This window comes from Orcinus orca, chromosome 7 (genome assembly GCF_937001465.1).
Source record: "Orcinus orca chromosome 7, mOrcOrc1.1, whole genome shotgun sequence".
Classification (NCBI taxonomy): domain Eukaryota; kingdom Metazoa; phylum Chordata; class Mammalia; order Artiodactyla; family Delphinidae; genus Orcinus; species Orcinus orca.
Genome location: NC_064565.1, coordinates 87,052,080 through 87,062,914, shown reverse-complemented (window position 1 = coordinate 87,062,914; position 10,835 = coordinate 87,052,080).

The window sequence follows — 10,835 nt, the reverse complement described above, 5'->3', positions numbered from 1 at the left end:
GTCTGATATAACTGAATGAGACTAGTTTTCTCCTGAGGGTTGTAGATGGTTCTGAGGGCCAAAGAGTAAGAACAATGGACTCATTGATGGGATTAGTTGGCACCTTTCAAAGTGATTTCTTTAAAAGATTATGCACAGCTGAGGGTAGTAACTTCTGGAATTTTTCTTGAGGTTTATTACTTCAGAGAGACATTGTATCTTAGTGATTCAAAGCATAAGCTCTGAAGTCAGTCTTGGAACCAAAGTTCAGCTCCATATTTTTTCAGCTGTGTGACCTCAAGCAAGTCACTTACCCTCTCTGAGCTTTGTTTTCTTCATCTGAATAGGAGGCTTATCCTATAAACTACCTCAGAGGATGCCTGCAAGGAATACATAAGGTCATATACATGAACACGAGGTCATATATATAAAACACCCAGTCTACAGCATGACACACAACAGGTGCTCAGTAAGTAGGGGCTCTTGTTTTTCTTCATCAACACGCTGGGTACACACAAACAGGTGGGAGCAAATTCATAATATTGAGGGTATTTTGTGATGTGATAGTACTAGTAACTATCATTTATTAAACACCCCTGGTGGGTAAAACCCTTTCAAGCCTCACTATAACCCCTTCAAAGGTCGGTACTATTATTGGACCCATTTTAACAGATATGGAAATTTGAGGCCTAACGAGTTAAGTAACTTGCCCCAAAGCATTCAGCTACAAAGCTGTGGAGTAAGGATTGGAACCCAGCTACTCGGACTTCCAAACTAGGACTTTAACCCTTTCTCACACAGCTGTTTATGAAGGCCTGTTGGTCCTCCTCACAGTGACATGAGGACAGCGTGAGTAGGGGTCCAAGCATGGGCTTTGGAACCACATGGGCTGGATTTAAGCTTGAATCCCAGCTCACTCCCTTATCTGTCATGTGGCCCCTCCCCGTTTTCTCAACTGTAACGTGGGGCGAATGAAGACAGGCTGCAGGAGTAGAGTGTAGCACAGTCGGTGCAGGGAATGAAATGTGAATGAAACCCCCAATTAACAGAACATTCTGCACAGAGTAGCTTTGGGTGCCATATCCCAACCCTTGAGATCCACACGCCTGCCAGGGGGAGAGCAGTATCGCTGCTCTGAAAGCCTGGTGATAGCCTAAGGACGAAGCACAGCCTCACTGATAGTGGGAAATTCTCCTGAAAGTGGGCAGTTTCCATCAGACTGTGGCCGAATTCCAGTGGGGGTGGAGGAGGTGACAGACAAAACCACTTAGTGTTCCTCCTTGGCCCACAAGTTGACACTCTGATCAAGCACTCTTCCTAACACGTGTTCCTAGAGAGCAGCTTGTTATCTGGGGCCGGGGCTGGCTGTCCACCCCGACTCCTGCCTGGGACTGCCCCCCGCCCGTGTAGTTCCTTCTCACACCGTGATTTAAGAAAAATCCTGAGTGGCCAGAGGAAACATAGCATCAGTTGCAGCTTAGTGTGCAGCTGGTCTAGAGCACTCATTCATTCATTCATTCATCTTCCACGGGAGAGAAGTCGGCAGCCAGTCTTACAGCTAAGAGACCAATTATGGACTGAATTGTGTTCCCTCCAAATTCATATGTTGTGACTCAGAATGTGACTGTATTTGGAGATAAGACCTTTAAAGAGGTAATTAAGGTAAAATGAAGTCATATAGGTAGGCCCTAATCCAATATGACTGGTGTCCTTATAAGAAAAGGGTATTAGCACACAGATAACAGACTGAGGGACCTTGTGAGGATACAGTGAGAAGGTGTCTTCTGGAAGCCAAGGAGAAGCCTCAGAAGAAACCAACGTTGCAGACGCCTTGATCTTGGAACTGTGAGAAAATAACTTTCTTTGTTTATGCCACCCAGTCGGTGATATTTTGTTATGGCAACCCAAGCAAACTGATACAAGGCCTAAACTTCATTTTCAGCCTTGCACACAAGGGTCAGGGTGGATGCCTCCCAGGAGAGCCCTGCAGTGAGATGCTTCCTGGAGATCAGGGCACCAAGGCCTAGTGGTGCTGGATGTTTGGCACAAAGAGCCTCCTGGGTTTTCCGTCCGCACACCTGTGGCCAGTGCCCCTGGCTGTCCCCTTTGCACCACCTGAGCAGCCTTCCTGACTTCTGAGCCAGTCACTCGGGGTCACCAGGGAAACTCTACACTAGACTGTCCTGAAAGCGGAAAGTGGCTTTCAGACCTCTTGGGAGTGATTCAGACCAGGAGGACACGCTATTGAAGTGATTTTTGTTTTGTTTGTTTGTTAAAGAGGCTTATTTATGCAGTCCTATCTGCTAACCACTTTTATCTGTTCTTTGTTGTTGCTTGAATAAGAACTTGTTAAATGACCCAAATTGTGCCTTCTACCTGCCTTTTGAAAGGACAGAGTAACAAACTTAAATGCGTATTGGGTAAATGTGCTTTATTTTCCAAGAGAGGAACTATATGATCTGGAACTGAAAATGCTCAAAGGTGCAACCCATGATTTTTTTTTCCCTGAAATTCTTTTCCACCGGCCAGCTTCTCACCTCATGGTAAGTCAGGTGCTGTCCCAGTTATAGTGCTTACGCAACAAGTCACTGATGGGGCCAACTTTTACAAACATGGACTTGTATTCCTACTTGGTCAGCATTAATTTGTAACTCAGAAAGTCTTTGTTAAATATTGAAATTAAAATGGCTTTCCTGTGGGGTTATTTCCATTTCTTCATCTGTAAATAAGGAGCTTTAAGGTGATGTTTAAGATACTTTCCAGCTGCCAAGATTGTGATTCTGTTTTGTAAGTTGGGCAGATGTGTGAGTCCTTCTATGCCGCCACGCAGCACACCACCATTCGAACCCAAATGCTAGTTACTTCATTCATTAGCTTAATAAATGCTGTTGAGTGAGAGACTGAATTAATTAATGAATGCCTACTGGGTTCCCAGCCCCAGGGAACACGCAGATAAATAAGACAGTTTCTGCCCGTCAAGAGCTCACGCTCTGAAGGGGGAGACAGATGTGTAAGCAGATGTGCTGCTCAGTTCGACTTCCTTTGTTTTCAGTTAGTTTTACCTATTATGATAATAAAAACTTTAACTTATTTCGTGCCTGCTCTGCGTCAAGCACTCTGCTGGGTGTTGTACAATGAGTCCTCATGTTCATTCTACAAAGTCCGTATTATTGATGCTATTTTAAAGATTAGAAAACAAAGGTCAAATACTTAGGTCTGGTTAACTCCTTGTCCACATTTTAATAGGAGCTACGTGAGCTTTACTGTTTCTGGAAAGAAAAGCCAAAGAACACCATGATTCCATCTCAGTGAAAGGCAGCAAGTGTGGTTGATTTTATTTTCAATTTATTCACTTAAACAACGTTTATTGAGCATCTTCTCAGTGTTGGTAAAATTTAAAAGCTAAGTATTCTTCTGACCTGATCCTGGTGCAGACAGTTTTAGCAAAGGAGAAAAAGAAGTGTCAACTAATGATTATACCAAATGAACCGATACTCTCATGTAAAAGCAACAGAGTGCTCTGATCCCAGAGGAGAGAGCAACTAACTCAGGGCTGGAGCAGTCAGGGAGGGTGACCTTTGAGCTGAGTTTTGAAGGACAGATAGGAATTCATCAGGCAAAAGGAAGAAGGATGTTCCTAGCAGAGGGAACAGAAAGTACAAAAGCCTAGTGATACGAACAGAACACTGCATTTGGGGAATGATGAGCAGTTCTGTGTGGCTGAGTGTAGAGAGAGTGAATGAGCCCTGAGGATGGAGGAGCCAGATGGAGAGGTCGAGTGGGGCCATGTTGAAGGGTCCTGTTCAGAATTTATCTTTTGACTGATGAAGTCTTTTCTAGGGGGGATGGTGACATCATCTGATTTGCTTCAGTGCAGAGCAGTGATTAGCAGTCCTGGCTACACATCAGAATAACATGGGGAACTTTAAAAAATCCTGATGCCTGATGCTGCACACCAGATCAATTAAATAAGAATTCCTGGGAGCAGGACTCAGGCATTTGCTATTGGAAAGAAAACGTTGCAGGTGATTTCAACATGCAGCCAAGGTTGAGAACAACTGGTGTGGAGAAAACTCCAGAGAAGAAAGAAGTTGGTGACTGGGAGGCCAGTTAGGGGACTACTGGAGGCCTGGAGAACCCCTCCAGGCAGTGGTTCTTGAACTTCAGTGCATCAGGATCACCTGGAAGGCTTGTTAACTTGCTGGGTCCCAGCAACCAGCTTCTGATTCGGGAGGTCTGGGGCGGGACCGGAGAATGTGCATTTCTCACCATTTCCCAGGTGGTGCTGATACTACTGGTGAAGGGACCCCACTCTGAGAACCACAGGTCAGTGGCCAGGCAGTGGGATGGAGAGGAGAAAATGGGCTGGGAGGTATTCTGGAGGCAGGGAGAGGGGGATCTGGCAACGGGGTGAATGACAATGCAATGCAATTAATCAAAATGGAAACGGAGAAGACATTTTACTCTGTTTATGATGTGGGGGGAGAAGATTTTGGACATGGAGGACTAGACGTATTTGTTGGAAAGATCTAAGTGAAGGCACCTAGTCAGCAGCTGGGAATACTTCTCTAGCTATCTGGAAGAAGTGAGGCAAATTCTGGAACAAATCAGGACCTCGGATTTAGCCTAACTCAAGATAGACATGAACTGTTGACTGTATATAGCTTGAGAATAAATCAATATATTGCTTCTATTGCTGCCATTTTTTTTCTGATGTGTTTAATCAATAAAAGATGGTGGTGGTATCTTTGTAGCCGCTCTGCAAAAAAAAAAAAAGAGAGATCCACATGTTACATAAGCCATTAAACCTGGTCGTTAAGTATACATAGGTCAAAAGTTAAAACTGCCTCCCCCAGTTTTTCCCATTTATATTCACACATGAATTTGAAAAGCAAAAATAACCTCTTTCTCTATTATATTGGTAATTATTATGTTTTCCGCTGATTTGTGGAAGAATCCAAGGCATTTTGCTGAGCCTCAGTTTCCCCAGTGGGTTGGATTTAGTAACTGCCAAGTACCCTTCCAACTCCAGAGTTCCATGCCTTTGACTTGGTGTCAGTTTTGCCAGAAGGATCTCCAGGAGCTGGTAACACTGGAAAAGTTTTTTTTTTTTTTCTTCCCCATTTGAATTGAACGTTTTTAGAGTACATTTTTATCAAAAAAATAGTAAGGCCCTATTGTCAGAGCTCTGTCCTTAAAGGTATTTCCAAACTTGTTTCTTATTCCTGATTTGACAAGTGCTGTCACAGAGCTCCATCACTCCTGCACGAACAGCTACCAATAAACAGAAAATTATTTCCAACCAGCTAACATGCTGTTTACTTTCCAGAAAAATTGCACTTTCCTATCTGACAGTTGATCAAGGGGTATCCCGCTGCTGTCAGCAGGGAGAAATGTTTAAACACAGAGATGGGAGTTTAAACATTTTCTCATTATCACAGAATAAGGGGAAAAAAACCCACAAATAAATAAATAAGTAAAACTGGCATCCAGACTCTCTAACCCCCTGCTGGGAGCGTAATGAAGCTGTGTCATGTGACCCAAAGGAGTGGGCTTTCATCTCTGGCCCCAGTACTGTTACTCAAGTGACACCTGTCACATGACCCAACTTTGGTCTTTTATCTGCCTTCCCCAGGCACCCTTGTGGGGAATTGTCTTTTCCAGAGATGTGTGGCCTGTGGTGGCCATTGTAGTGGGTTCTGTTAGTGCCATTAGCCTGGCCCTTTGCATTTCCTGCCTCAAATCCCCTGCATCTTTCCTCAAACATTGTTTAAACGTAATAAAGTATGAAACACCTGCGAAACTAAAATAAAGACCAAAAAAAAAAAATCTCAGAAAGGACCAAAAAATTCAGTGCCATTATTATATTTCATGCAAGTTTGCAGGAATTGGAATTTGGAGAGAAACAAATTTTAAAGCAGTAATATTCATGTCTGAATGTTTATTAGAGCAGGTGGTTGATAAAACCCGAGTACACTTCATTATAAAAATGCCTGCAATTTTAACTAGCCAGGCTCACCAGGGAGAACCACAAACAACCAGCACCAGGTGGTGTGGCTTTTCCTTCCCCAACTTCATTCTAAAACCCAATCTAACCTGGCTTCCTGCCTCCCCTTGCTAGCTAGAACTCCATGGCGCTGAACCTTTCATTTTCCTGGTCTATTTATCTTCCGCTCTCCTACGACGGCTACCGACATCCGTCATGACCACCACCTCCATAAACATCACCCACCACAAGTTAGCTGATTTTCATGGTGCTTACTGTCTTCCAGGCACTATTCAAAATACTTTAAATGTATTAAATCATTTGATCCTCACAAGCAACTCTGTGACACGGATATTATCACCATCCTCATTTTACAAAGGAGGAAATGAGAGCACAGAGAAGTGAAGTAACTTGCCCAAGGTCACACAGCTAGTTAGTGCAGAGCCAGATCCAAAAGCAGTCTGGATCTTGACGCTGCTCAACGCTGAGCAAATCTTCAGAGCTTTTCTAAATCTTCACCTGTGTACTTTTCTTTTTTCCGATCACAGAGGATATGTGTCTCTTATCCTCTTCCAGGCAAACGTAAACTCTTAATCTCATTTCCTTCAATCTCTGATTCTCCACTGATTCATTCATTTATGTATTCCACAAATGGTTATTAAACACCGATTATGTGTCATGCACAATTCTAGATGCTTGTGATATATCAGTGAACAGAACATTAAAATTTGCTCCTGTGGGATTTACTTTCTAGGAGGGGGAGAGAGCAAATACACTTGACCCTTGAACAGCATGAGTTTGAACATGGGTCCACCTATATGCAGATTTTTTTTCAGTAGTGAATACTACAGTACTACAAGATCTGCGGTTGGTTGAATCCATGGATGTGGAGGAACCACCAATAGAGTACCGACTGTAAAGTATTTTCAAATTTTTGACTGTGCAGAGGGTCAGTGCCCCTAATCCCTGAATTTTTTAAGGGTCAATTGTAAACAATAAATATAAGACATCAGTGTGTCATATATGAAAAAAACAAAAAAAACCCAGATCAGGTCAAGGGAGTAAAGGAGTGTGGGGTTGCAATGAAATAAATGGCAGAGGAGTTCATTCACTCAAAAGATATTTATCAAGGTCCTACTATGTACAAGGGACTATTCAAGGTGCTTGAAATACATCAGTGAATAAAACAAAGTTTCCTATCCTCAAGGAGCTTACATTTTAGTAGGGGTGAGAAAAACAATAAACATCGTAAATCAGTAAACCATAAATTATACAACATGAAATCCAGCAACAACAGGCTTTAGAAAAAGCGGCCAGGGTAAGGGGGATTTGTGTGCAGGAGGCTTGGGTGTTGAATAGGGTGGCGGGTGTAGGCTTTGCGGATAGATGGCATTGGAGCAAGTCTTGAAGTTGGCAAGGGAGTTGGCTGCGTGGATATTTGGGGGAAAACGTTCCAGGCAGAGGAAAGAGCCAGGCAGAAGCTCAAGGAGGGAGCATGCCCAGTGTGTTTAGACCGTCCAATGATTCTCCCAACTTCTTTCTTTTTCCTTCACTCCATAAAATGCATAGTTCTCTCCTGTGCTAAAAAAGAAAAAAAAGAAAAAGAAAAGGAACCCTCTTGCTGCTTCCACATTCTAGCTAGTACTCCATCTTTTTCATCCTTTTGTGATAGTTTCTGAAAGATATGTCCTGCTTCTATTTTCTTACCATTCACTCTCTCTTTAATTCATTGTATCTTTCTATGACCACCATTCCACGGAAGCTGCTCCCTTAGAGGTCACCCATGACCAGTAGCCACCAAAATCCATGGCCTGCCTTGGTTTATACCTCTCTGATATTTTCTCTGTGGGCCCCTCAGTCTTGGAACACTCTTCTTGACTTTTATCACCCAGAATGATTCTAGTTTTCTGCCCCACCCCTCCAATTTCTAGCCATTAATACTTTGTTTCCTTTGCGAATTCTTCTTTCTTCCACCCTTGTGCTTCTTCTCTTTGTGTATGTTCTCTTGGGGAATCACATCTTTGGGACTTCAGTGACATGTATGTAGGTGATGCCCACATATAGCCAGTCTTCATTTCCTAGTCCCAGGTCAGCCGTTCCAATTGTCTGACACACACCTCCAACTGAAGATGTCCAGAAATGAGCGCATAGCCTCCTCTCCTGAACTAATTGCTTGACTAAAAATGATATAACAAGTCATCCAGGCCCACAGACTGGAAACCTTACAGACATTCTTCATCTCCCATCACTCCCTGCACCACTACACCCCACAGACAGTTGCCGTGGCAGATTCTTTGGTTGACTGTTCAACAGTCATTCCTCACTTCTTCCCCAGTTAAGAGAAAACTGATTATTCAGGAACTTGCCCCTCAAGAAAGTGACCCCCGCTTCAGATCAGTAGCAAATCCTGACCATTCTAAAGCGTCATCTAATTTCTCTTGCTGGCAGTTCAGGAGTGGATATGTGACCGTCTGTTCAGTAAGGTGTGAAGAGAACCATGCTTTCTTTGAAAAATAAGCACACAGGAAGAGGCATCCTCTTCCTCTACCGGACATTGTCATACCTGTATGTGATGCCTGGGGCTGTGGCAGCATCTTGTGACCATGATAGGAACCAGCCTGAGAATTAGGCAATGAAGGACACCGAAGATGCAGTGAAGAAAGACGAAGGAACCTGGGTTGTTGATGATGTCTTTGACCCATCAGTTAATTAATCCTGGAACCTGGAATTAAATCTAGGTACTTCTAGATTTCTTATGTGACCTAATATCCTCATGGATTAAGCCACTGAATGGGGGTTTTCAATTTCTTACAGCCAAAAACCATCCTGTCCTTTCTTTACTTCCCATACACAGGGCTACCTTCTTTTCACCCTCCTCCCCACGCCCCCACCAATTGCCTGCCTGGAAAACTCTCACTTGAAGACAAAGATTAATTGTCATCTCCTCTATGACAGGGAGGACTGAAATGTCATTGGATCTTGTATTTATTTCCACCTAATGCCCCAGTTGACTACAGGATCCTTGGGGGAACGTTTTTTATATTTCTACTGCAGATGTTTGTGGACTAAATTAATGAATAGATGGGAAAGATTATTTTATATCTTGGTTCAGTTTTGGGCTCCCGCAAGATTTTTCTTGCAATATCCAATGACAGTTCTTACAAAAGAAACAATTGTTTACAAGAATGCCAATAAACTTGGATGAATTCATTACCCAGCACCTCAGATCTTATACCAGGTGCCTATTAACCTACTTAGGGATGCAGAGGAGTTAGAAGTAGAAAATGTGAATAGATTCAGAGAGGATGGACTAAAATAAAACTGTTCTGGGAATTCATTTATGAAAGGCATTGAGAGTAACAAAAAGGTGTCAGTCAGTGTAACCTTCAGGAAAGTCTGAGCACTTTGGTTCTAAGAACTGTAACTGCTCAGAGTGATTTATTTTCCTCCAGAAAGTAACTTCCATTGGATGTTCCTAGAGATTTCATTATAAAAAGGCAAAAATTTTTGAGAATAACTCCAAGGTGGTATTGGATGTGCACTTAAAGTATCAAGAAATGTTAGAAGACAACGTTACCAATTCTCATAAAAATCCTACCACTCTATGTCAGCACTGTTCAGCAAAACTTTCTGCAATAATGGAAATGTTCTATATCTGCATTGTGCATTATGGTAGCCACTAGCCACATGTGGCTATGGAGGCCTTGAAATATGGTTAGTGTGACTGAGGAACTAAATTTGATCTTGATTAAATTTAAATATAAATAGTCACATGTAGGTAGTAACTTCTGTGTTGGACGGTGACCAACATGTTTTATGTGACCTAGAATAGTCAGGATAGGCTAGGTTACACTGCAGTAACAAATAATCTGCAAATATTAATGGATTAAAACAAAGTTTTATTTCTCTTTCTCACTATATATTCATTATACATCATCTGGGGACTCCGTTCTACATCCTTTCATTCTGGGACCATCTTGAATGCTGCTGGTCACTGTAACAGAGGGAAAAATGAAGAGAGATCTGGAGTGTGTTGCACTGGCAATCAAATAAATGCTTGATTCAGAAGTGATACATATCACTTCCACTCACAATTCATTGGCTAGCGCTAATCATACAGCCCTATTCATCCACCAGAGAGCCAGGAAGTGTCATCCAATTATGGAGTCTGGGAGACAGAAATACTAGGTGAGCAGCACTAGTGACTGAAAAAGTAAGCATTATTAAATAACTAATACATCTAATTGAACAAAAATAACTCATGTTTTTTAAAGTCAGATATATGCCTATACAAAGGAATCAACAAAAACATGGGAGGAAAAAAATATGCACAAACAGGAATGCTCCTTTGATAGAATCAAGGAAGAAACGAAGATTAGAATAATGTTTTGGTGTTTCATACATAATTTGTATTAAGCTTTTGAATAGGCAAATCCATTCATTAAAGGAGAAAAAGAAGGAAACACAAGCATGATTTATCTTCCATTATAATTAAAGAGAATAATTTTGTCAATATTTACTTTTTTAAAAATCCTTTAAAAAAACCCCAAAACGAGCCTATCTGTTCTTACAACAATAGGATCTTACTATAATTCCAAGTATAGTCTCTCCACAGCTCTTCAAAAGCCCTTATTAGACATCTTTGAATTAGATGGGAACTTAGGGGTCAGCTATTCTAATTTCCAATATGGGAATCCCTCCTACAGCTTTCTATCTCTTTTGGGGCAAAAAGGAAGTCCACTACTGCTGTGGGAGCTCATTTCATTGGTGGACAGGTGAAATTTTTGGAGAACTCTTCCTGCTGTATCAAAAATACCATCTCTGAGCTTTCAATGTACGTATTTGTCCCGGCTCCACAGCCACCCAGCAG